Here is a 27,855-nt window from a genome sequence, read left to right on the forward strand (position 1 = left end):
CTGAGCTGGGCAGTGGTGTACCCACCCCTCCTCCATTAGCGGAGCTGGAACCGCTTTCCTCTACAGGAGCTGTTGCACAAGGCTTAGTCTATTTTGGGTATTAGTCATCGTTTCAACTAGTACCCCGTGTCCTCAAATATTTCCTGGATCGGCCCCGTCACTCCCACTCTTCACCTTCGTTTATGGCCCGCAGCTGCATATAGCTTGCAGTGCACAACTGGGGAATAACAGACAGACGTGGCATCAACGCGGAAAATAACCCTCTGGTGGCAGGGGCCAGGCCTAGGCCCCGTCTGGAAGGGAGAAAAGAATAAATGAGGTGGGGAACCTTCTTTATTTTCGAAGCAGGCAAGCCATCAAGTTCCCCACACAACCCCACTTGTTCTAGGGGAACCACATCTGCTGTGTGTTTCATAGCTCCACTCCAACCCTGCTCTTGAAGGCAAATAGAGACTGGCCCTGCCAGGGAACGCCAGACGGAGGATGACAACTCTCAGCAATTCCCTTACGTGCTATTTTTACATTGGGATTAGCCACGTAGCAAGTCATGAGCCACTGTGCCACTATTTTAAGCAAGTCTAACAGCTCATGGCCAGCTCAGAGCCAAGGGCACCCAATTACCCAATTCCAATCTGGAAAAGCCTATTGCTTCTTCCACCTATCTTCTGCACTAAATACAGAATGGCTGCCGACTGAGGTCATCATAACATCATCTTGGAAAAACACGCTTGGAGAAAGACAAGACTGGGAAAAAGACAGAAATAGCAATGCAGTAGTGCTTGCCTCTAAATCGGGCTTGAATTAGGATTTCAGTTAAAATCCATTACCCTTGGGGGTTCCCCTTCCCCTTTGCGGTCTGCACTGGGCCAAGTAAGAATCATCACTTCTAAGTGGTCAGAAAAATAGTCACGTTTCGATGCAGTCTGACGATAGCTACCTGGGGTGCATAAGTCACTCGGCCTGGCTGGCCACCTGGACTTGGAAACTGCATTTTGGATAGTAACTTGCATTCTGTACATGAAGCCAAAAAGCAGCGTGCTCAGTAAATCATTCTGTAGCTGCCTCCCACAACAGTCACAAGTCCTTACGAAGATTCCCCTAAATTTGAATGCAATGACATGGAATGTAGCCAGTGAACCACAGAGCAGTTATAAAACAGCTGTGTATCCATACTCATTGTATTTTACAAATAAAGCCAATCCCCTGGATGAATAGAGAAAAAAATTCAGCATTACAAAACTGTGCAAGGTGAAAAGCTTGGCTTCATTAAAATCGCTTCAAGAGTCAAAGTAAGTTTTATTAAAAAGGCCTAGAGAGTCCCACCATTTATTTTCTAAGTAGGCAAAGGTACTGTAAAATAAAGCAAAATCGTAAGAGTTTGCATGCTTTGTTTCTTCAGATTTCATCCTATGGGAGAACCGAAATGATCTCCTGGTTCACTCCCACCCACAAAATACACAACCGCTATCAGAAGAACTCGGCATCGAGTTTAGATGTCCTCCCAAGACCACTTAAGAAGTGTTCACCCTGCAGGGGACAGAACATACCTTTCCTTTCCTAACCATCTGTGTCTGAGCAATGCTCGCCGGAATGGCACTGCAGTGTCAATGGAAAGGGACAAGAAAAGGCACACCTACAAGATTTTCATGGTCAAGCGTGCAAGTTTGCAAGAGATTTGATCTCAAAGAAACTGCCACATATGGATGTAGTCTCACTGTCAGTCAGTTGATCACCCACTGTTTCATATTAACTACTGGCAAAGATAATACTCTCCTCTATTGCACCTGAAGCACCACTGACAAGAACTAGAGTATTCATTCCACTGCAGAATATGCTGTGAACCATAATGGAATATCATTAAAAATAAGGAGAAACTCAAGTATCAGCAAACAAATTTAGTAGCGATTTCCCGCAACATCTGTTCGTGCGCAAGACCTACATTTTCTTTTCTCCTAACAAATCAAGATCTAAATAGGGTTGGGTTTTTTGAGTGGTCATTGTAATTTGCTAATAAAGTTGTAAATTCAAATGGAATTAGGTATCGATCAATGAAGTACCATAAAAATCTAGCACAGATTGAGAGCATAAAATTACAAAAGCTTTCTTCTCATGTAGAAATCTGAGCGTGAATATTCTTTTGCATATATGCTATTACTACAAAAATTTGTAATGATTAAACCCCATGGTGCCAGATATGAGAAATGGCCCAAAATCCCTGGGAATGTGTGGTTCAGAACAACAACAACAGAAAGAATCACAGCCATCTGAGTTGGTGGGGGGATAGAAAATATTTTTCCATTTTCCCCTCAGATGTGAACATCCTGATACATCCAAAGAGAAGCTTTAGATACAATGGTACACTATCTGGAGTAATTCAATTTTCACTATACTCAACTACAATCCCCTAAAATCATAAACGATGTGAATGTGATTACTGTGCAGGCTGGACCAATATTCTGATCCCAAAACCTGTCTCTGTTGCAGCAAGATGATTTGGAGGAACCATGTGATGACTGCCCTCCTGGACATCCATCCTGAGATTTCACCTCTCGGGCCTAAACTTTCCCCTCTCGAAACCTATTAGGGCCCACTTGTCCATGGATTCAACTAAATTCTTCTTGAACCTACTGATAGTTTGTGCCTGAACAACTACCTCTAAAGTTAGGTGCATTCTGAAATGTCTGCCTTTCTGGATCTAACCAGTACCTAACAGCAGAGATGTTTATGCCAAAGTATCCATGGAAAAGAATGAAAACATATGAAAATACAGTTCTTTATGTCACCTTTAGTATTCCTTGCTCTTTTACTTAAAAAAAAATTCCACCCAAGGGACTGGCAGAGTTATTCCTCCATGATGAATCACAACTCTGGGAACTTTTATAACACTTGGAGAAAGATGCTCTAATAAGGCAATGGGAAAAGTGATTGCCAAGCACTTTATTTTCCTATCATCTTTGTTGGGCCTGCCAGTTCAGTTCTCTATACTCCAGTGCACAGAAAGAGCCTGGATGGTCACCATTTGCCTTGAGAGGCACTCCATTACACCTCTAACAGACTGAAACCAAGGTCATTATTGGGTCTTTCTTATAATATTTGTTAACGATTTGCTATGTGTCAAGCGCTATTCTAAGCACTAGGGCATATACACGTCAATCAGGTGGGACACCGTCCATGTCCCACATGGAGATCACAGTTCAAGTAGGAGGGAGACCTTCCATTCAATCCCCATTTTACAGATGAGGCAACTGAGGCACTGAAAAGTTAAATAACTTGCCTGAGGCCACCCAGCAGACAATTGGCAGAGCAGGGATTAGAGGGATTAGAACCAGGCCCTCCGACTCCCAGGTCGTGCTCTTTCCACTAGGCCACGCGGTTTCTCTTGTGAATACTTGAAACCCTGGACCCCCAGCTAAAATGTGAGGGAATCGGTGAGGGCTTGGGAGTATCAGAGAAGTTTGACGGGGGGAGAGGGGAAAGAGGAGAACTAGGTAGGGCTACAATGCCAATGCTTTCCATCCTCATCTCTCCCTCAAACAGTGATCAAGAGAGACTGGAGGTACACAGACTCCTGTTTCAAATGGCTGCTTCTGGAAATGTGGAATACTAAATCTATCAACAGTATTTATTGGGCTCTTGGTTTGGGTAGAACACTGTACTCTAGACAGAAGCCATACAGGAACTTCATCAATTTTGACATCAGATTGGAATAAAACCAAAGGATTAGAAAAGTAGTGATGCTATACAATTTATCCCAGAATAGGTAAGACTTGGTCTTGCTATCATTATTGTCTCAAGATTGTACGCTTGTTTTGGGCAGGGAACATGTTTACCAACTCTTTTGTATTATACTCTCCTAAGAGCTTAGTTCAGTGCTCTGCACACAGTAAGTGCTCAATAAATTCCATTGATTGATCGATTAATCCAAATTAGCTTTGACAGCTGTGTTTGATACATTTGCGATCTACTAGTCATTCGGCAAGACCATTGCCAAATGTGATCAGATTATAAATTCCTCAAGACCAGACCAGGGGTCTTCTTCTTGACTTCTTTTGGGTTTTTAAAATGCTCAATCCAGGGTTTTGCTCAAAGTAGGTGCCCAAAAGATATTGCTGCTAATATGATGTGGCAGCTGGTAGAATAATCTGTCTAGAAATTTAGAGAAGCCAACCTCACCATGATTCATGCTATGAGAAAGAAAGCCGGCAGGTTGCCACACCCATTGCTAAATTGTAATGGAAGAGAAAGTGAAGAAGAGTCTTGGGTGAAGGATGTAGAAACCCGCCAGAGGCCCCCAAAAGGTGAGCGCGGCCTAGTAGAAAGAGCAAAGACCTGGGAGTCTGAGGGCCTGGGTTCCAATCTCGGCTTTACCTCATTCCTGCTGTGTGATGTTGGGCAAGCCACTTAACTTTTCTGTACCTCAGTTACCTCATCTGTAAAATGAGGATTCAATACCTGTTCTCTTTCCTACTTGGACTGAGAGCCCTATATGGGACAGAGACTGTGTCTGACCTGATTACCTTGTATTGCCTCTAGCACAGTATTTGACACACAGTACTTGACACACATTTCAAAGATAGAAAAACAACCATAATAATAATAAAAATAGACAAACAATGAGTGGAAGCAGCAGGCTGCATCAGCACCAAGGGGCAGGATGGTTCCATTGGAGTTATAAATCAGGTTCCTGCTCCCCAATCAATGACTCAATCATATTTATTAAGCACTTACTACGTGCAGAGCACTGTACTAAGCACTTGGGGACGTTCCCTTCCCACGAGGAGCATACGATCAGTGCTACTCTGTTCTCCTGTGCAGGCAAGAGACAGGACAGGGAGACTCCCTCTTTCCTGGAAGCATTACTTCCATCAATTGTTCTGAGGTTGATTTATACCCTTCAAATGGAGAATCAAACAAGGACTAGGTCTGACCAGATTATCTTGTATCTATCTCAGTGCCTGGCACAGTGTTTGCACTTTAACATATACCCCAATTATAATTATTGGTTTTGTTGAGAGCAGATGACAAAGAAGTGAACACCATCAAAGAGTAGATGAAAATATTATGAAGAACTAAACACCATCATACGGGAGTCTGAAAAATTGTTTTCTGCCAAAACTCACTCATAAAGACACTGCATTAGGGGGCGGATGAACTGGATCCCAGCGGTTTCCCCAAGAGGAAATGGAGGAGGTTAAGGGGGCTCACCTTAGGAGAGACTAGGACAAAACCTTAAATGGGGAGACCTCCAATTTCTTTTTTACAGTGTTCATTAAGCGCTTACTAAGTGCCAGGCACAGTATTAAGCATTGGGGTAAATACTGACTAATCAGGTTGGATGTAGTCCATGTTCCACATGGGGCTCACAGTCTTACTTCCCATTTTACAGAGGAGACAACTGAGGCACAGAGACTTGCCCAAAGTCACACAGCAAACAAATGGCTGAGCTGGGTTTAGAACCCAGGTCCTCTGACTCCCAAGACCGTGCTCTTTCCACTAGGCCATGCTGCTTCTAAATATAAAGTGAATATATATACCAACAGAGCAAGCGAAACATGTTTATTAAAACAGAGTCCGGGTTATAGCAGCAAAACATAAAATACATCCACAAATGTAGACAGAAGAGTCCATTGAGAGCAGAAACTATCAAAAGACACATTGTGCAGAAACTTCTGCTTGTTCTAATACTGACTGTTCATGTTTCCTAATTATGTCTGAAATTAACCCAGAGATTTGGTCAAAACTGGGCAGGGAATAACTTCCGTTCATTCTAATGATGTAACTGCAAATGATCCTTAAGGAATAAGTGATTCCAAATCCAGTTCCCTTACAGGGGCAGCTAGACCACTGGAGTGTGGGGCCAATTTTATAAAGAATACTACTATAAAATGGGCCTATTGACCTGGAAGCTTTCCATGGCCAACTAAAAAGCATTTTAGAAATTGGGCAACTGAAGGAAGCACTATCTCAGGAGACTGATCCTGGAGGGGGTCATCCTGAGATACGATTGGTGAAGAAGCAGGACAAATCACTGAATTACAGTCACCATTAGGGATAATTACCTTGGCTGAAGCTTGCTGTGCATCTGCAGAAGCTGCCTTGATTACTCCATCAGCCTCCTCGCTGACCTCCCTGCCTCCTATCTCTCGCCACTCCAGCCCATACTTCACTCTGCTTTCCCAATCATTTTTCCACAGAACCATTCAGGCCATGTTTCCCTACATCTTAAGAGCCTCCAGCGGTTGCCCATCCATCTCATCTTCAAACAGGAACTCCTCAGCATAGGCTTTACAGCACTCAATCACCTTGCTCCCCTCCTATCTTGCTTCCTTGATTTCCTACTACCAGTCCGGACACTTTGCTCCTCTAATGCCAATCTACTCACTGTACCTTGATCCCCTCACCTCGCCACTGACACCTCGCCCACATCCTGCCAGCTTTATAACTGACAATCACTCTCTCCACCTCCATAGCCTTATTAAAAGCCCAGCTCCTCCAAGAGGCCTTCCCTGACTATGTCTTCATTTCCTCTTCTTCCACTCCCTTCTGCATCACCCTTGCCCTGGGATTTGCCTCCTTCATTCAACCCTCCCTCAGTCCCACAGCACTTATGGACATACCTGTCATTGATTTATTTATATTAACATCTGTCTCCCCTTCTAGACTGTAAGCTCGTTGTGGGCTGGGAATGTGCCTACCAACTCTGTTACTTTGTACTCTCCCAAGCACTTAGTATAGTGGTCTGCAAACAGTAAACGCTCAATTAATACAATTGAGTGAATTAGGTTAATGGAGGATGACTAAAAGGATGAAAATTATTTCCGTCACCCCTGAAAAATGTTTGTCTGCACATTTTCCACCCCTGCCATGTTGTAGTTGGGGTGTTAAACCCAAGGGTGACATGGAAGGGAAGAAAGAGTAGAAAGGAATGCCTGCTATTCCCCTGTCCCTCCCATTTTCTCCTCTCTGAGTCAACTTGCCCCTGAGAAAGTATAAGGGGACTGAGAGTTAGGAGAACTGGGTTATGATCCCAGGTCTGCCACTGGCCTGCTGTATGACCTTGAGCAAGGTACATAACCTCTCTGTGCTTTACTGTCCTCATCGAATGGGGAGCAGAGGGTGGACAGTATCCTGTGGTCACTGCAGAAAAATCCATTTCCTCCCCACCCCCTTCTCCCTTGTTCTCTCCCATCCTCCTTCACTCCAATCACTTTCTTGCACTCCGCATTCCTTGCTCTACTCCTCTTCCCAGGTCTTTCCTCTTTGCTCCCGGATATATCTTTTTTTAACCTAACCATAGTGTTGCTAGCATTCATTCCTGGCTAGGCAAGTGTGGACAGTGACCCTCCCCCTACCAACTTGTAGTCCTGCCAAAAACTACATATGCAAGAAAAGGCACGGACTGGTTTGGGCTGAAGAGGGAAGTGAGCTACTGCCATCATCACCTGAGCCTCCACCCATGCCTCCACCCTAAAAGCTGTGCCTGGGGTGGGAAGAGGCTACATGCAGGAAGGAAGAGGATATGGTGACCACATTGGTAGCAGCAGCTGTCATTATAATTTTTTTTTAATAAAAAGAGAGCATGGAGGATGGAGGGAGTTGGAGAGGACAAGTTCAAGGTTCAGACAGTGTGTAGCAGAAAAGCTGCTGGAAACAGGGGAAGGTTGGAAAGGATGAGAGGAGAAAGAGGCAGGAAGGAATTTTGGGGGTATTTTTTTTTTTAAACTTACCTGTAGTTCCTGGACAATATCTTGGGATTGGGTCTGTTCAGAACAAAACCTAAATGTATATCTGCCAAGAAACAAATGGATCTCATCATACAGGCACTCATGTTGCAACAAGAGTTCCAAGGACTGCAATGCAGCCTGGTTATTCCATGGGGTACCAATCAATAGTATTTATTGAATGCTTACTGAGTGCAGAGCACTGTACTAAGCGCTGGGAGAGTAGACATGTTCCCTAGTCACAGTAAGCTTACAGTCTAGAGGGATGTCTGTATGTGTATTTTCCCCCTGTAGTTTGAGAGTGAGATACATATGTATCTGGTGCTCATTAATTCATTCAATTGCATTTACCAAGCACTCACTGTGCACAAAGCACTGTACTAAATGCTTGGGAGAGAACAATATAAAAATAAACAAACACATTCCCTGCTCACAATGAGCTCATAGTTTAGAGGTGTGATTATCTTGTACAGTACTTTCTATAAAGCTTAACACATAGTAACTACAATGCATACCATAACTACCTAATAACTTCCTTCCATACCTGGACATGGAGAAAATAACTGATATGAAAAATACAATCTCCCTACGAATTCATTTTCATTCCAAAGGCAGTTGGTATTGGCTCAGATTTAAAAGCTGAAAACACTCGTCTCCAGGCCATCCTCGGTCCTCAAGACAAATTAGAAACTTTATGAAAAGCAGCGTAGTCTAGTAGAAAGAGCATAGGCTTGGGAATAAGAAGACCTGGCTGCTAACTCTGACTCTGCTACTTGCTTGCTGCATGTGACCTTGGGCAAGGGACTTATTAGCTTCTCTGGGCCTCAGCTTCCTCATCTGTAAAATGGGGACTAAATATCCATTCTCTTTTCCTCTTAGACCATGTGCCCCTTGTCGGACAGGGACACGGTCTGACCTGATAATCTTGTCTCTACCCCAGCGCTTAGTATGGTGCTTGGCTCATAGTAAGTGCTTAACAAACAACACAAGGGCTGTCACTTTTCTTGTTGGCTACGATCGGTCCAGGATGACCCAGATCTGAGGCCAGCCCTCCATTATATACTATCATGCATCTGTAGGGCCTCAATACATACTTGCTGACTTCCCAGGCCCTCTCAGGACTCCAGCTGGGGGTTGGCCCTTCTTCCAGGAAATAGTCCAGAAGGTACAACTGCCATTCTGCTGTCTCTCTCACCAGTGAATGACCCTGAGACACATATCAGGAAACTGATTTGGGGGGGAAGAGGGTGAAAATAAACTTTAGTCAAAAGCTTCACATGACATGTGGACATAGAAGAATCAAAGTGCAGGTATTAGCCAGCCAAAACCAAACATATCAACTCAGGGGGGCTTACTATCTATGTATCTCCTCAGCTGACTGGCAGGCCGGTAATTTTTTTTTTTTTTTACTCCTCCACAGATTTGTTAGGGAGAAATTAATGTTCTCTGACCTGCCCTTGGTGCTTTATACAGTAGGTCCTGAAAACAAAATGAATTTTGATCCTAGAATGGGAATTCTCTTCCTTCCTATTACCCCAGGGATTGTTAAGTGTTGAAGGGTTTGCAACCAGATGGCTGTTTCATTTGTGATTTAACCTAATCACACAAATACATGTTACAGATGGGGGAGGCCCGGGAGAGGGGAATGTAAACACTATAGCACTGTGCAATAAAACCACCAAAAAATAGCACAGCAAGTAAAACTCACTGGTTCAGAGCTGTCCCAGTGTTCAGCTCAAGCCCCTTTGAGTTAGGTTACGAACCATGGACAAATTTCACACTCAAAATAAGTTCAACTGCTCCCTATGCAGCCATTCAATCTTAATAGTAGCATTCTAGGAAGGAAGGGGAAAATGTTGGCACACTGAATGTTTTCTTTTCATAAATACATGACTTCATTAACAGTTTTCATGTGCTCCCTGAAGGAAGTGCATTTTACAGGGGGGTTCATTCTTCATTCTTTCTAAATTGCAATAACAATATTATGTTCACCAAGTTATTCAAAGAACAGATACTACAAATAAACAGTGATATAGGACCTGTCTTCTGAGACATTCCTAAGAATTATATATGTAGATATAGTATGTGTGTGTGTGTATATATATATATATTACATAAAATACATATACAACACTGGATTCATCCTTATTTTGAAGGACATAAGTACTGCCCTGCACGACTGCACAAAACAAAAGTGCTATAGATACGTACAGATTAACACCAGGTTCCAGTATAAGAGGTATTTGCCCCACACCACCTCATGTACTTGAATTTACCCTTCCAAAGGGGACAGGATCATAGAAGGACAAATCACATCAAAGCAATTGTAGAATGGTTTCAAAACAGACTTTTCAGCAACCAAAAATTCCATTTCCCAGGTCTATGTGGCTACCTACACTTGGCTTTGCTCTCCCTTAACAACCTGGAGCTCCAGAGAGCGGTTGTAACACAGCCTTTTCTGCTGAGAACAAAGAAGACCCCAAGAATGACTGAAACCATCCTATCTGTCAAAAGACCCTTTCTGGAGATGGTCCAGGAGCTGGGTTTTTCAGCACTAAGATGCTAGTGGCACTCTAGGTGAGGCAGTCAATCACTGGTACTTATTTTAGCACTTACTGAGTGCAGAAAATGTGGCCAAAGCCCCTCAGTGTTTCTTGTTCTAGAGGACGAAGGCATTTTGTTGACTTCATATTTGCCTTGGATCTCTGGGTGGTTTTTTTTCCTTTTTTTTTTTAAAAAGGTACTTGTTAAGCACTTACCATGTGCCAGGCACTATTCTAAACACTGGGGTAGGTACAAGCTAATCTCTGTCCCACATGGGGCTCAAAGTCTAAATCAGAGGGAGAAGGATTGAATCCCCACTTTACAGATGAGGTAACGGGCACAGAGAAGCTAAGTGACTGACCCAAGGTCACACATCAGAGAAGTGGTGGAGCCGGCAATAGACTCTTGTCCTTCTGACTCCGAGCCTGTGCTCTTTTCACTGGGCCATGCTATTTCCCCTCCATTAGGTGTTACTAATGGAAAAGGGCTGCTTGTTAGGCTTGGGTGAATGCTGTTTTAGTTCAGTATTAGCAGTTTCCCCCTCTCAATAGAAAAAGAACCAAGTACTCCCAGATAGATACAACCACAAAAAGGACAATTTCACTGTGCCCATAGCAGAGGAGAGAGAGAGAGGAAAGAGGAATGTTGCCCCTCTCGAAGGGAATTTACTCATATAGAGACAGAACAGTACAATTACCCATGTTTATTGAGCATTTGCTGTGATCATGTTTCTACACTGACTATAGCCTCCCAACCACTTGACCTTACTTTGCACCCAGTAGGTGCTCAATAGATATTGCAGATGGATTGATTTTTGTTTAAACGGAAAGTGAGATCTACAGCTGGGAAGAGCCAGCCCTACCCGACACAGGGCTCCTCTTCATGCAAGATCTGGGCAATGGCCCTTCTTCTTCCTCCAACCCCATCCAGAGCTAAGAAGGGACTTCTGTTTTGGCTACGTAAATTATACAATGCCCTGCAGAGGAGGGAGATGTGGTAGCGTACCCAGTAAGGCCAGATGAGGTTTCAAGAAAGAGGAATTATTTAGGAAATTCCAGAAACTCTTCCAGTTTCTTTAATGGATTGTGATCCCATGCTTCCTGACTTAACACCTTTTAAGAATAACAGTCTGTTCAGAAAATCTGTCCCGGAGCATTTAAACAGGATTACAAAGTCCAAGCCTAGATGTAGCTCATGCTCTTACTTTCTTGATACCGTCTAGCAACCCAATTCATTCCCAAGTCTTTAGAAGGCCCTTAAAAATGTATGAATGATTAATGACTACAGAAGCTCTCTCCCCCCATATATATTAACAATATATGTATATATATATACACATGATTTATATATGCATATATATATCAGTTTTTTAATTTAAGCATTTACTCTGTGCCAGGCACTGTTCTAAGCCCTGGGGTAGATACAAGCTAATCGATTTGGACAAAGTTCATGTCCCACATGGGACTCAAGTTCTTAAACCCTGTTTTACAGATGAGGTAACTGAAGCACATAGAAGTTAAGTGACCTGGCCAAGGTCACACAGCAGGCATGTGGCAGAGCTGCGATTAAAACCCAGGTCCCTTTGACTACTAGGCCCAGGCTCTGTCCACTAAGCCAAGCTGAGAACTTACTGTGTGCAATGTATTTAGTACATGGGAGAGTACAACAAAATTGGTAGACACATTCCCTGCCACAAAAAGCTTATATATATTTCTATATATATCTATATATATATATAGAAAAAAAATATATATATATACATGAAGAGACTTTATCTCATAAGCCTAGGTGGGCTGATTTGCTTTCAGCAACCCGCTGCCCCGTACTAAGCTGATCCTTTTTCTACTACCCCTTTACTTTGCTCTGGTCTTAAATCCTTGGAGAGTACTCGAATCTCCTTGAAACATCCTCAGAGCCATTTGCAGCACGGCTAAGCTACATTCCCATACTGTAAGAAGCCACAAGATACATATACGCAGACAACAGCTATAAAGCCACGACTAGCTATCTTTTGTAAACACATCTTCCAATGTTATAAACAAGGACCAGTGCACTTGTAAGACTCATTTGATTTAGCTCTCAGACAACTGAAATAATAGTTTAACTTTAAGAATTTCAGAAACTAGAACTCGTCCTCTATAAATCAGGACTTATTAAAGCCACAGCTATGCCATAAAGATAAAAGATAACTTATTATGATAATGAAAAACTACTGAAAACCCTGATTAACAAAGTATGTCTCTGCGGGTATCAAGAGTGCACACCCCACGCTTGGTTATAACTCGGGCAAGGAGCATACTTGTTTTCTTCATTTGGGAAGGGCAAGGGCAAATCTGGGACCCTTACAGAAAAAAAAAGTATGAATTTACAAAGGATAATTATGGGACAATTAGAGGAAAAAGAAGACACTGTTATTAGCCATTTGTATAAAGACTTGACTTCCTTTATTAAAGCCTTTCTAAATATTGCCATCTGGTGGACCTACGGCTAATTGTTTCTTTGTTCCCGGCCTAACAGATGCTTCTTCCAGCGCTCAGTGCAGGAGTCCTTTGGAAGTCTAGACAATCAGATTTAAGAATGAATCCTAAATTCTATATGCTTTTCTTTTTAGATTGTAGTCTATGTTATAGATACTGGGTTAAAACCTCCAATGCTGTTTCTTTGCTTGTCAAAATATTGCCATTATTACTTGAGTTAAAAGAAGAGAGAGAAAAGTAAGAGGACAAAACTACTAATAAGGTGTAGCAGAAATCGACTCTTTCTTTCCTTCTCCATATTGCAAATTGTCTTTTGCATCTCCATTTCCCATTATTAAACTACTTTTCATTATTTGAATATTTATTCAGTCATCTGTGAGTTGTCTATAAATGGACTGCAGAGAAAATAACTTTCTAGCACAACGTAAACTTTTTATGAATCATTAAGGGGCTAGGCATTTTCACTCTGCATCTATGTTTATAGAAATCTGAGTACCAGAACTGGTAAACTCTTACCTTAAGCATCCAGACTCTTTCACTGGTTGTTGAAATGAACTATTCCTTAGAGGAATGGTATACTAGAAAGAAAATGAGAATGCATTTAGTTAAAAGGGAAATCAAGTGGAAAAGTTTGACTGAATGGAATAGGCGTTAACAGTATTTTGCAACCGTTAGTTCTAACAAAGTACAAGAGCACAATGTCTAGCACATTTGCTTAATAGTATTCATGGATTTTTTGGCCTACGCTAGTCAATCTATTCTTAGGCAGTCTTAAATGATCCAGACAACATTTAGGCCTTAATTATTACAGTGTGCTTCTCTTCACTTTTTGGTTCTGAAGAAAGAGTTTACATGTTCAAACGAGGAATAGGTTACTACATGGAAAGTAAACTGTGGGTGTCTTGCGATTAACAATGGGGCCAATGCAAGCAGGGGAGGTAGATCAAATGCTATGAAGGCACAGAGAAATGCAGCCTGATTCAGTGGGGTACAGAAGGGGTGAACTGATGAGACATCCGCGGCTGACAGGCCAGGGTTGTATATGGCGATACCAAGACGAGTAGCTTTCCTTGAAGTAACTTTCCTTTTCAGGAGGCTTAGGAGACCAAGAGGCAGATCTGAATTCAGCAGGAAGTATGGCAAGCGGTAAAGCAGTGAGGCCTAGTGAAAAGTGCTTGGGCCTGGGAGTCAGAGCACCTGGTTCTAATCCCAGCTCTGCCAATTGTCTATTGTGTGACTTTGGGCAAGTCACTTAACTTCTTTGTGCCTCAGTTACCTCATCTGTAAAATGGGGACATAGACTACGTTCAACTTGATTATATTGTATCTATTCCAACACCTACTACAGTTCCTGGTTCATAGTAAGCGCTTAATAAACATATTGCTGCTATTGATACCTGTTTACTTGTTTTGATGTCTGTCTCCCCACTTCTATACTTTAAGCCCACTGTGAACAGGGATTGTTTCTATTGCTGAACTGTACTTTCCAAGCGCTTAGTACAGTGCTCTGCACACAGTAAGCGTTCAATAAATATGACTGAATGAATGAATGAAATACCATTAAAAAATGATAACCCATCTGCACGGCCAAGGACAATGTTTATTTCTGCTGAAAGTTGGGGCAGGGCTGGCATCAAATTGTACATGTTGGACGTAACCACCTGAGGGTCAACGTGGATGGCAACACAAGAAAAACATCAGCGTGGCCTGGTGGATTAGAGCACGTTCCTAGGAATCAGAAAGGCCTGGGTTCTATCCCAGCTCCGCGACTTGCCTGCTGTGTGACCCTGGGCAAGTCATTTCACTTCCTCTGTGCCTCAGTTACCTCATCTACAAAATGGGGATTAAGACTGTGAGCCTCATGTGGGACATGGACTGTGTCCAACCTGATTAGTGCAAATATATATATAGAAATACATATATATACATATGTCAGAGTGAGTGGAGAATATATAGATATATAGATGTATCAGAGTGAGTGGGGAATAATGGTGCTAGTGTACCACCAGACATGGCGGGGCAAGGGTGGCACCCACTTATCCAAAAGGATACCCACTGGGACAGGGACCTAGGAGGTGAACCCAATTGTTCTGGAGCAAGGGAGGTTGGGGTTCTAGTTACTCAATCCATTGGCTCTAATGATCTAGGTCCAAGGGTATAAATGGATTTCCATATGATAGCATTACATTATTCTGTTTGCACTTGCAGGGTGAAATCATGCTATCATAAGGAAAACTGCAGGTTTACAGAGCAGGTTGTAATGACAACATTAAGCCAACCTTTGTGCTCGTGCAGCACAGTGTAATGACATTGGAAGGGCCAGGAGGGAGGTAGCAGATTTCTCCCTGCCTTAATAATAATAATAGTAATAAAAATGATAATTGTGATACTTAAGTACTTACTAGGTGCCCAGCACTATACTAGGCACTGGGGTAGATACAAGATAATCGCGTCAAACACAGTCCCTGCCCAACATGGGGCTAACAATCTGAGGAGCAGGGAGAGCATAAATTGAATCTCCATTTTATAGATAAGGAACCAGACACAGGACTTGCCCAAGGTCACACTGCAGGCAAGTGGCAGAGCTGCGATTAGAACCAGGTCCTCTAACTTGCAGGCCCGTGCTCTTTCCACTAGGCCATTCTGCTGTGCCCTTGGAAAGGTTAACTGTCTGAAGCCAGCCGTGAGCTGGGGCAAGGAGTTTGGAGTCCCGAGCATAGGATTTACAGGCTTGGCTGCTGTCTGGTGAGAGAGAAGGGAAAGGAAGGGATTAAAAGAACAGCAGACCCAGATAATGCTGTTCTAGCAATTCCACTCCTTGGACCAGTCCACTCCATACCACATGGAAAGGGAAGAGTTTAGGGAAAGCAGTAGTCTAGTGGACAAAAATAGCCCTAGGACTAACCCTAACCCTATTGTTATATCGTACTCTTCCAAGTGCTCAATACAGTGCTCTGCACACGTAAGCACTCAATAGATATGACTTATTGACTGACTGACTAGGAGCCAAAGGACCTGGGTTCTAATTCCAGCTCCGCCACTTGCCAGCTGTGTGATCTGGGATGAGCCACTTCACTTCTCTGTGCCTCATTCCCCTCAACTGCAAGCGGGGATTCAGTACCTGTATTCTGAAAGTGTGGTCTTCAAGGTGGCATCTACTATGCCTATCTGGGCAGTCCATCCAGGTCACACAATAGCCAATCCATCAATAGTATTTATTGAGCGCTTACTATGTGCAGAGCACTGTACTGAACATTTGGGACAGAGTTGGTAGACATGTTCCCTGCTTACTGACTCACAGTACACATCTCCGGCAGCACGGGGAAAGGTGTGTAAAGGTGTGTGGAGGCAGACTTTGGCTGTGGAATGGGCTTGAGGGAGGGTGCCCCCTCACCCCACCCCCAAGCTCAACTTGGCCCTGGGCTAATGAGACAGTCAATGTGGAGCCAACCCTCGGTTATATGTGGCAACTGGGAACTGGAAATTAGATGAATAATTACATCTTCAGATAATCGCAAAGCTTTATCCTAGCCATTAGTGCTAATTTCCTCCTGCTCCTCGAAACTATTTACTAGAGCTGCTATCAAGAAACAGCACTATCTGATTTAGCTTCATCTCTTTTTCCTAACCGCCTCCAAAACGGGGGTGTTAACGTAGCAAACAGCCCGAACTGCAGACTGCACTTAGCGCCGAAGAAAAAGTGCTAAGGGCCTGGTCAATCTGCAAATTGGATTAATCTGCTCTTGGTAAAAATCGAGAACTGGCTTTAATTCGGGTTGCCTCAAATACTTCTGCGAAAACGGCCCACTGTGTTTGGTTTTTTGACAGCTGGAACGGATACAGTGGCAGACAGTTGCTGAGTTTGGCTGCTGCAGCTACTGCCAGGGATAAGTTAAGTTATGAAGTCAGGATTCACAGAAGTTGTACTCAGACCAGTGGAAGGTTTTTTCTTTTCCTAGCCTCCCTTGTCAAAGTCTGAATTCTGTATTTCCTAGGATTAGAGTCCCAAGAGAACCAAACCATTTATTTATGTGTGGAGGGTTGTGGCCATCAGATGCAATCTTTACAGTAAAATGCAACACGAAGCATACTGGGCTTGGTATAGAGCTATGCTTGGCCACTAAAAGAGCTCTAACAAATGACAAATAAAACAAAAAACACCTTCAAAATGGTAACAAATTTTTTCTTTGTTGAGGGGAGACTAAACACAGAAAAACACATACACACACGCACACATACAGGTGTGTGCTAAATGACCAGAAGTAACATAGTCTAGTGGAAAAAGCATAGGTCTGGGAGTCACAGAACCTGGGTTCTAATCCCAGCTCGGCCACTTGCTTGTTGGGCAACTTTGGAAAAAATCACTTAATTTCTCTTTATGCTTTGGTTTCCTTATTCTTCCTCTCCCTCAGAATCAATCAACAAAATTTATGAAACACTTACTGTGTACAGAGCACAGTACTAAGTGCTTGGGAGAGTACCTTATAACGGAGTTGATAGACACGTTCCCTGCCCAGAACAAGTTTACAGTCTTCAGGACCTAGAATGTGAGCCCCTTATGGAACAGAGATCATTTCCAACCTGATGTAAATTACATATGGGTAGGGAACGAATCTGCTAATTCTGTTGTATTGTACTCCCCCAAGACCTTCGTACAGTGCTGGGCACATATTAAATGCTCAATAAGTAAAATTGCATGTATCTACCCCAGTGTTTAGTACATAAAAAATGTCCAACAAATACTTCAACTATTACTGGGTAAAAATAGAATAACGATTAAGCTTTTCTCTAACACTTTAAACTCCTCATATTCATTTTGATTATTCTCCTCCACACACTTGAAAAGCATTGCTGACGCTTCCTCTATAAAGACACATTACTAACACAATCCCACCCTCAGAACACACCTCTCCAAGATGCCAAACGTGTCCTTCTGTTGATCTTCCAAGGCGATATGCAGAAACTATCTTCTTCCCTCTATCTCCCCTGATGCATAATATAGTCCTTACTGAGGACCACCCACTCATGGGCCACTGCCCAGCACAGAGCTGTTTTCAGTCCTTAAATCACCTTCTTCCAGCACTGACTGCCTAATCTGTGAACTCCAACCAAGGACACTGTCTACCTTCACTCTGCCCTCTTCCTTCTAATACCTTTTAAAATCCCCTTCCTGAGCATTCCTCCCCTAATGCCTTGGGGCACTTCCCATCATTCCTTCAGGAGTAAAATACTAACTTTTGCACTCCATCTCCTGATCCCAGCCCCCACCACTGCATCTCCTTGGGCAGAAGCTCAGTCCATACACAAATAGGCTTAACAAGTTGGACGCTTTGAATAAACACAGCGATATCCACTGTTCTCCAGGACTGATTTCTGGTTTCCTGGGCCCCCATCTTTCAAGTCCATAAGGATTTTTAATCTGGCACATTTTTTAACCCAAGAATGGTGCTCATCCTTTGTGGTTACTCAAGGATGACAAGGGTCACGCCATACTAGTTAAGACTAGCTCCTTACTGCTAAATAAGGAAATATCCCAATGCCTAGTGAACATAGGGAAGCTGGCCTTATTCCCACAAAACAGGAAAGGGCACTATTTTTACTTTTTCTCCACCTCCTTTCTGGGTCAGGGGGTGGGGGAGAAGAGAAGACTGTTGCTCATGGTAAACCATGCATGTGATAGCAAACAAGGGGACTGTGAGCTGCTTGTGGGCAGGGTTTGTCACTGTTTATTGTTGTATTGTTCTTTCCCAAGTGCTTAATACAGTGCTCTGCACACAGTAAGTGCTTAATAAATACGATTGAATGAATGAATGAATAGCTTTAGGTTTAGGGAAATGTAAGCGAGGGGTACTTGGGAAAACAGTGTGAATAAATATGGTTTCCCACTAAAGTTCATTTTTTTAAAAAATGCATTTCTTAGGTGCTTATTATGTGCCAGGTACTGTACTAAGCGCTCACTCCATTTCCCCATCTTTCCTCAAATTCCTGAAAGTGTTCTGCAGATAGCAGCCCTGACAGTCCTGTGAGCATACTGGATTGGGATGGTGGTGATACTTGTTCAGCGCTTACTGTGTACCAACCACTATATGAAGCCCTGTGGTAGATACAAGATAATCAGGTTTGATACAGTCGCTATCCACATGGGGTGACTGTCTATTTGGAGGGAGTAGGATTTAATCCCCATTTTACAGATGAGGAAGCTGGGGGCCACGGATATCAGGATGTTATTGTTATTATTATATTTATTGTTTACTACGCAGCAAGCACTGTTCTAAGTTCTGGGTAGATAGAAGATAATCAGGTTGGACACAGTTCCCGTCCCTCATTGGGCTCACTAAGTAAGAGGGACAACAGGCAAGGAATCCCCATTTTTACAGTCAAGGAAACTGAGGCATAGAAAAATTAAATGAATTGCCCAAGGTCACACAGCACACAATTGGCAGAGCCAGGATTGTGGCCGTGGCTCTTTCCGCTAGGTCATGCTGCTTCTCTGATAACCACTTTTTCTTCCTGGGAAATGTTAGGTCAGTTCCTTTGTGTCTCCATCTATCAGGAAAGAATAGAAACAATGGCTAACTGCCTCTTAGGAATAATATAGTAAGGACAAATGAGATAATGCCTGCAAATTACTGTGAGGGGTCTGGAAGAAAGGCAGCTTACAAAAAAAAAATGCAGTCCAAGAGCACTTTCTTTTCTGAGCTGATAGAGCAGATGCTGGTTTTGATCCACATTGGATTAAAGGTTTCTCGTCACAAAGACACAGGGCCACAGCCTCCTCAGCTGCTGCCTTGCTGCCTGTTATTTCCAGAAGGGGAATCCAGCTGGGACCCAAGCCCACATTTTCCCTCCTGGGACTGCTCTAAGTAAGCCAGCTTTGGAGTTAGTGAATCGATCACGGCTGGCCTGGGGAGGGTACTAAATCTTTTCAGGTTAGGCCGATATCCTTCACTGCCCAAGTTCTACAGCTTTCAAAGTAGAAGATGAAATCCCCTTTTAGATTTGAAGCTCCTTGAGGTAAGGGTTCGTATCTATTTACACTCTCAAATATTTAGTACAGGATTTGCAGCCCTTTTAGGCCCTCAATAAACAATTGATTGAGTTTTACGTTGGGTGACTGAGAAGCAAAAAACCGCTCCCCAAATGGCATTTTAAAAATATGTGCTCCATGGGATGAGTTGATGAAAAGCAACATTCTTAAGAGACAGCCACAAAGGTTGATGAGAAATGCAATAAATCTATTCATCAACGATATTTACTGAGCACTTACCATGTGCAGAGCACTGTACTAAGCACTTGGAAGAGTACAATATAACAGAGTCAGTAGACCCATTCCCTGCCCACAGTGAGTTTACAGCCTACAGGGGGAAACAGACATTCATATAAATAAAATTATGGATATGTACAAAAGTGCTGTGAGGGATAAATGCATCCCTTCTCTCCACAGTTGTAAAGAAGTTCCCACTTTCTGCAGAAGGATCCCCCCACAAAGCTGTTTTGTGTTGGTCCATTAAAAACAGTCTCACACAGTTTGCTAAGCTGGATCTAAAACCCCATACAAACCATCCTTCTTCCTCCAAAGAAATTTACAATTTTAGCCATGCTTTCAAGCTCCCAAAACTTATGTTTTGTAAAAATGGAAAAGTAAAATGGTACCTAACATAGGCAACAACTCCCATACAAATAGAAGTTTCAGTCATCATCATCATACGCTGAACAACATACTCTTCTAATTCTTGTTTCTCTGTCTCCCCCCGCCCTTCATTTCCCATAGTGATCCTATTTAAAAGACCACTGGAGGTGTCAGTTTTGTTCCAGAACAGGATTTGCATACATGATAATGAAGAATGTGAAAGTGAAATATTCCTTTAAAGGATGACTAGATAAACTATAGAGACTAAAATACTGTATGTACTTCCCTGGTAAAAGCTTTTGTGTCCAGAAGTAATCTCATTATCCTCCCCGCACTGCAACTTCCTAGCCATTTCATCATCTACCCTCACTAACAGACAGGAGGCAGGAGGAGCTGGGGAGAAGACAAAAGATGATGTCCCCTCCCGAGGGTTCTGGCCAATGAAGAGTAAATAGAGTATGAGCAAAAACACTGGGACAGGAATCCTCGAAGCCTGAGTAGGCTTTCCTTTCAGAGCCTGGCATTCAAAAATTGATTTAATTCTTCCTCTTTTGTGCTATTTCTCAGCATCCCTAAACTGGACCCTGGTTATTTTCCCTGCTTCATTTCTTTCTCTGGGGATCTTGCTGGCTTTAAGTGCTTGCACATGACTGATTCAGTCCCAACACTTCACCCGGGCCCCTCTCAGCCCAGCACATCACTGAAATGTGGGTCTGTCCTCTTTTGTCTTTTGCATGGAATTTTCTAGAGGGCCAAGATCTGCAGGGTGAAACTTTGTGCATAATGGGGCATGTTATTATCATCAGAAGCAGCATGGCTTAGTTGATAGAGCACAGGCCTGCGAGTCAGAAGGACCTGGGTTCTGATCTCAGCTTACCACTTGTCTTCTGTGTGATCTTGGGCAAGTCACTTCACTTCTCTGTGCCTCTGTTACCTCAATTGTAAAATAAGGATTGAGACTGGGAGCCCCACGTGGAACATGGACTGTCCCCAACCTGATTAGTTTGTATCTGCTCCAGTGCTTAGAACAGTGCCTGGCACATAGCAAGCACTTAAATACCATTAAAAAAAATCATCAATGGTATTTGAGTGCTCACTGTACGCAGAGCACCATACTTAGTGCTTGGGACAGTGGAGTTGTTGATAGACAGTAGACGTAGTTGATAGACATGGTCCCAGACCACAAAGAGCTTGCAGTCTAGAGGGAATTATTATTGATTCATAAAGTGAATTCATTTTGGGTTCTCGAGAATCTCTCTCCTAGTCACATCCCTGTCTGACAACTTCTCTTGGGGTCATTACTCAAGCGGTCAGGCAAACGGCTAACAGTCTACCCAGAGCAAGCGACTTCCAGGCTTGAGCTTGTATCATACAGCGGGCAAGTGTATAGGAGGGGCAGAAATGATAGTTTACATAAATTAGCCTTGGCTTGTGAAAGGCATTGTCCGCCAAAACAAAGTGGGGATAAACTTAAGGACCTTGCAAAGTTCTCAGTTACAAGGGTGCCAGAGGGGGAGCTTTGCCCTAACATGTAAGGCAAATTACACGGCAATATTTAACGGCGTTCCCTCTGAGCAATGCTTTATGGAATATGTTGGTGGTGCTCATTTGCAGTTTGGGGTGTGAACGAACTGGTGCTGGGCTTGCAGAATACACAGCAGGCAACCAATCAGCATTTCTGAGTTATGATGATAAAAAGAGAGCTTAAGCTGTGAGACGGTGAGACTCTCCTACCCACAAATTGTGTATTTTCAATATTAGAAAGATGCAGGTAAGGATGAAGTCCAAGCACCCATTCCTATTTTCCAGATGAGGAAATTAAAGTTTGGAGAAGTCAGCTAAAGTAAGTCGGGAAAGCTGCATGGCTTAGTGGTTAAATCATGGGCCTGGAAGCCAGAGGACCTGAGTTCTAATCCCAGCTCCCACCACTTGCCAGCTGTGTGGCCCTGGGCAAGCCACTTAACTTCCCTGTACCTCAGTTTCCTTAACAGCAAAATGGGGATTCAATACCTTTTCTCCCTCCTATTCAAACTGTGAGCCCCATGTCAGACAGGGATGGTTCCACCTGATTAACTTGTATCTTTCCCGGAACTTAGAACAGGATTCGACACAGAGTAAGTGCTTCACAAATATCACTGAAAGAAAAAAAGTTCCAGATGTTGCAGAATTCCAAGCTAGATGTGCTGTTGTTCAGGAACATTTTAAATTCTCACCTTCTCACATTTGACATCAGTAAATAATTTTCATCGGGTCAAAACATCTTCAATGTAAAAATTCACTGATTCTCTTCTCCAAGAGCAGCTGGAAGTGGGACAGAAGGGTGGGAGAATAAAAGGGTGGGGCCCGGAAAAGGGCCCAAAAGGAACTGGGAAGTGATAATCTGCTTTAGCCCCAACAGATGGGCCACTGGGTGGTGTACTGAGGATGAAGGAGTTCCCCAGAAATCATTGGATTTACTGTGCTCTTACTGTATGCTGAGAACAGTACTAAGTGCTAGGAAAGAATATGAAGGTGGGAATTAGACATAGTCCCTCAGGGGTTCACCATCCAAGTAAGCTATTTAGCATCTCAGACACAAAATCAATCAATCATATTTACTGAGTGCTTAGTGTGTGCACAGCACTGGACTAAGTGCTTGGGAAAGTAAGCAAACAGAAAACCCTGCAGGGGAAGGGAACCCTTCCTACCTCAACCATCTTGCTGAGATGGCCAGGATGAAAGGCCCTCTAGTTTGACAGAGGGTTCAATTGATCTATTCACCACCTGCCACCCTCCCTGCCTCCCATTCAGTGTGTGAAGCATTCAGGGGCCAGGGCAGCAGAAAGAGGCTGGAGGGAGCAGTCCCCTTTCTCTTGGAAGGAAGAGGCTGGAGGCCGAGGTCCTCCTGGATTGCAGAATAAAGTTCATCTAACAGTGAACCTACTGGGAGCAGGGGGGTCAGGGGGGAGAGTAAGGAACATATGCAGAAACCAATTTTGCTATTTTCCCCCTTTTACACCAAATTAACCCCCCAGGTAATGCTTTTGCAAGTTCCAGAAAGCAAGGCAGGACTGAGTTTTCCCTAAGCTTTATTCCAGGAGAGAAAAAAATACCATAACAGGTACGTGGAGCATCCTCCAAGGCCTCCAGGATGTAAGCACCAGAAACAATGATATTGCAGCAGACAATTTTTATGCTCTAAATTTTTATGTGATCACACCAAAGTTTAGGCTTTAGGAAATCTTAGGGTAATACAAATTATTTTATAAAATAAGCAGGGGGGAGGGTTGATAAATGCCCCTTTCCTCTAACTTTCTTGTCCAATTGCTACTATAGCTGCCTTTATTAGTAGGCATTCTAGCGCACATAATGCTTTTGGAGTATTTATAATTATACCCTAATTATTTCCAATTACAGCCATATGAGGCAAACACTGACTGAGTCTGTAGATCAAAGGTGCAGCTTAGTGAAATTCTGGTGAATCAATCTCCAGATGATTCAGTATTACACACAAAATTAGCTCCCTGGCTTCCAATCCAGGGCCTAGACTACTGAAATGTGTCACTGCCTCACAGGTTTAATTTATGATTTTACCCCACCTCAAAAAAACAAGGTTTCCCTCAAGGGTGTGTCTTCTTTCCCTCTTTTGGGAGGGTGCTTCACCAAGGAAGATTAACCTGGGAATGATTAATCACACCCTTAATGAATAATTCAATAATTCAAAATGCTACAGGGCAGTTCCACTGTGAAATTCATTCATTCATTCATTGTTTAAAAATGCTTTACAAATGGCTAATTCAGACTGAGGAAAGAAGAAAAATCAGCAGCTTTTGGACTCCACAAAGATCAGGAGGTGATATCCCAGGATATCAGATAGGGTTTTTGAAAATTCATCCCACTCCTGAAGATCAACTGAACAGCTAACTCCTCTAATTGGGCAACCCGAGGCACAAAACCTTTGATTCCCTAACTATGGGGACTGTATTAAGCACTGGGGTAGATATAGGATACTTGGGTCAGACACATTCCTTGTTCCACAAGGGGATTGCAGGCTAAATAGCAGGGGTAAGAGGTATTGGAACCCCACTTTTTGGATTAGAAAACTGAAGCATGGAGAAAAGTAGGGATTTCTCCAAAGTCACATAACAGGCAAGTGGAGGAGCTGGAATTATTTAATATAGCTAAATGAATGTCTGTATCCCAATATGGATACAAATGGGGGCTTTATCGGAGGCCATTTTTAAACTTTTTATTCTTTCTCATGATGAAAGCACACGTAACAGTTATGCCTAATTTACCACTGAAACCTGGAGGCTCAGGAAATCAGTATCTCAACCAAGTACAGCAGTGAGGTGGTAATGCAGAATTAACTCAATCAGGCATACTGGTTGCCATTTAGGCCACATTAAAAACTAAAGTGAAGTCAGGTGTGAACAAAGGACTACTTGCACTCAGATGGAACTCTCCAGGGATAATTACCAAAAACCCAAAAGCCTAAGAAAATTATATTCTCTTTAAAGCTTCCTTATGAAAGACAGACATGCTTTCTGCCGGGGTGGGACAGAGACTGCACCTGGTAACTTGAATCTAAATGCTTGATGCCCAGTTTCTCAGGCACCAACACCTGCAGACCCAAACTGAGCCAGCTTGCCCATCCCAAAGGTGTCATCATCATCATCAATGGTATTTATTGAGAGCTTACTTCAAAATAGTAATAGTTACCATATATATAGAGAAGCAGCGTGGCTCAGTGGAAAGAGCACAGGCTTAGGAGTCAGAGGTCATGGGTTCGAATCCCCGCTCTGCCACTTGTCAGCTGTGTGACTGTGGGCAAGTCACTTAATTTCTCTGTGCCTCAGTTCCCTCCTCTGTAAAATGGGGATTAAGACTGTGAGTCTCACGTGGGACAACCTGATGACCCAGTATCTACCCCAGCGCTTAGAACAGTGCTCTGCACATAGTAAGTGCTTAACAAATACCAACATCATTATTATTATTATTATTATTATTGTTAACTGCTACCTCTGTGCCCAAAACTGTGCTAAACACTGAGGAAGATATGAGTAGTCATGACCTAGAGGAAAGAGTCAGAGGACCTGGGGGCTAATCCTGGCTCCACCATTTGTCTGCTGTGTCACCTTGGGCAAGTCACTTAACCCATCAATCAATGGCATTTATTGAGTGCTTACTGTATGTAGAGCTCTGTACTAAGCGTTTGGGAGAGTACAACACAACAGAATTGGTAGACATGTTCCCTGCTTAGAGTCTAGAGGGTGAAAGCTCTTAAGATAGTTTCTGGGATCCTATCACACTTTCCTGACAATTATACATATTCTGCCAGAACAAGTATTTTCACCGTATGTTTGGGCTAGGACCTCCTTAGGGAATTAGGGAACATTTGCCCGAAAGCAAGCACGCTGTTTCGACACAGTGCGTTGCAATACTGGAAGAATCGATTTGTGCGTGTAGCAATGGAATGGCAATGAGAAGTGGCATGGCAGAGTGGAGAGAACACGGGCCTGGAAGTCGGAAGGTCACAGGTTCTAATCTCAGCTCTGCCACTTGTCTGCTGTGTGACCTTGGGCAAGTCACTTCACTTCCCCGTGCCTCAGTTTCCTCATCTGTAAAATGGGGATTGAGACTGAGCTCCATGTGCGACAGTGACTGTGTCCAACCCAATTTGCTTGTAACCACCCCAGTGCTTAGTATAGTGCCTGGCACATAGCAAGCGCTTAAGAAATAGCACAATTGCTATTATTATTACAGCACAAGTTTTCCTCAATTGTGTGCTTTGCAAAAGTGCAACTCTCAGATTATAGGACTACTTGGTGCACTCTGATTTGGAGAGCCCGGTCTCATGGAGTGTGGGAAGAAGGATGACTTATTGGAAAGAGCACAGGCTTAAGAGTCAGAGGACATCGGTTCTCATCCAGGCTCCATCACCTGCCTGCTGTGGGACCTTGGCCAAGTCATTTAACTTCTCTGTGCCACCATTTCCTCATCTGTAAAATGAGTCTTACAAAACCTTTCTCTCTCCCACTTAGACCGTGAGCCTGATGAGAGCTAAGGACTATGTCCAATCCGATTATCTTGTACCTAACCAGCATTTAGTGCAGTACTTCAAAAAATCATTTATTGAGCACTTCCTGTGTACAGAGTACTGTACTAAATTCCTGGGAAAGTATGATAAAACAGAGTTGGTAGAGTTGGGCACATACTAAGTGCTTAACAAATACCATAAAAAAATAGAGGACCCATTTCAAACAAAAGGATTTAGAAAGGCTGACACTTTCCTTTGTGCAACAGAATCTGCGACTTCTGATTCATCACTCAGCTTAGATACATTTCCTACATTCATAACTTAGACTGTGATCCCCACAGTGTTCCTGTGGTGATAGGGACTGTGCCCGACCTGACCATCTTGTTTCTATCCCAGTGCTTAGAACTGTGCTTGACACAGAGTAAGCCACTAACAAATACAACAGTAATGAGAATAGTAGGAAGAAGAATAATTCAAAAAGGCGATGAAACACTGCTTTTGAACAGAACTGGGAAAGCAAATAGCAATTTTTAAAAGCACATTTAACTAAACTGCATGATTTTTCTGTCTCTATTGCCTATTGTCTTGACAGAAAGCAGTACCAGTAGCCACTAGATCCTTTCAGATAAGTGCAAACAACATCCCTCCAGCAAACAAACATTTCTTGTTATTCAAAACAACTTGACTCCAAACCCTCATTATAGTTCCTCTCCTTGAGGACTAATCCTTTAGGGAATGGAGGCTCCCTCTATCCAATTCTCCCATGACCACACTCCTTTGCCAATTCAGATCTTTCCAAAAGTAAGACTCCATGCAGCTGATGCCCTGATGAAGTATATATGTAAGTCCACCCACCCCACAATTGTGGTTGAGCCTATATTGAAAGCACCAAAATTGCTGTGGGGAGATGCTAAACATAGAGGTAGATAAACATGACTGGATTGTTCCTCTGAATAACCATCTGGGATAATAAAACACTGCAGTAAGTACACTTGACTTTCAAAGCAGTTATACTCATTAGCACAAAAATTAGGGTTTAAGAGGTTACACGGGCAAGGAAGAACCGATATAAATTGAAAAGATGGTACTTTGAAATTGAGCCCCAGATCCTCATAAACTCTAACAGGTAGTAACATTGTGACAAAAGGACCTGCAGAAAGGGCTGGTGATCATTTTGTGGGTGGTTAAAAGACTTGCAGGCTGAGAGTTTAAAAATCATTCTTCAAGGCTGAGGTGAAAGGACCTAACAGAACAGGTTTTGCCTTCCACCTATATGTCTCAGGTACCGCCACGAATACAGGATTCACTTCCAAGGTCTGCGTTCCGAACGGTTCGCGGCTGTGAACACCCGATGGGTCACACCTACCTAGAGACTCATCTCCTGTCACTTGGACAGATTTAGGATGGAAAAGAAACAATTCCTAAAAAAGTCTCCTAGCCCTGGGAACAATGGTGCCTCCCCCC

At 43.0% G+C, this 27,855-nt stretch overlaps 1 protein-coding gene across 2 annotated transcripts in view; it reads right to left on the reverse strand.

Moving 5' to 3' along the window:
- MAPRE2 (microtubule associated protein RP/EB family member 2) overlaps positions 1-27,855 on the reverse strand; it is a 122,073-nt gene that overhangs the window by 83,413 nt on the left and 10,805 nt on the right. The window contains exons 2-3 of one of the 2 annotated variants that reach the window (XM_029068422.2): positions 13,259-13,320; positions 7,728-7,788 (exon numbers count right to left, since the gene is read on the reverse strand). The gene's annotated coding sequence lies outside the window, so the exon portion shown is untranslated. The remainder of the gene's footprint in view (positions 1-7,727; positions 7,789-13,258; positions 13,321-27,855) is intronic. The other variant, XM_007667463.4, reaches the window with a different exon arrangement.

The sequence above is a fragment of the Ornithorhynchus anatinus genome, chromosome 7 (genome assembly GCF_004115215.2).
Source record: "Ornithorhynchus anatinus isolate Pmale09 chromosome 7, mOrnAna1.pri.v4, whole genome shotgun sequence".
Taxonomy (NCBI): domain Eukaryota; kingdom Metazoa; phylum Chordata; class Mammalia; order Monotremata; family Ornithorhynchidae; genus Ornithorhynchus; species Ornithorhynchus anatinus.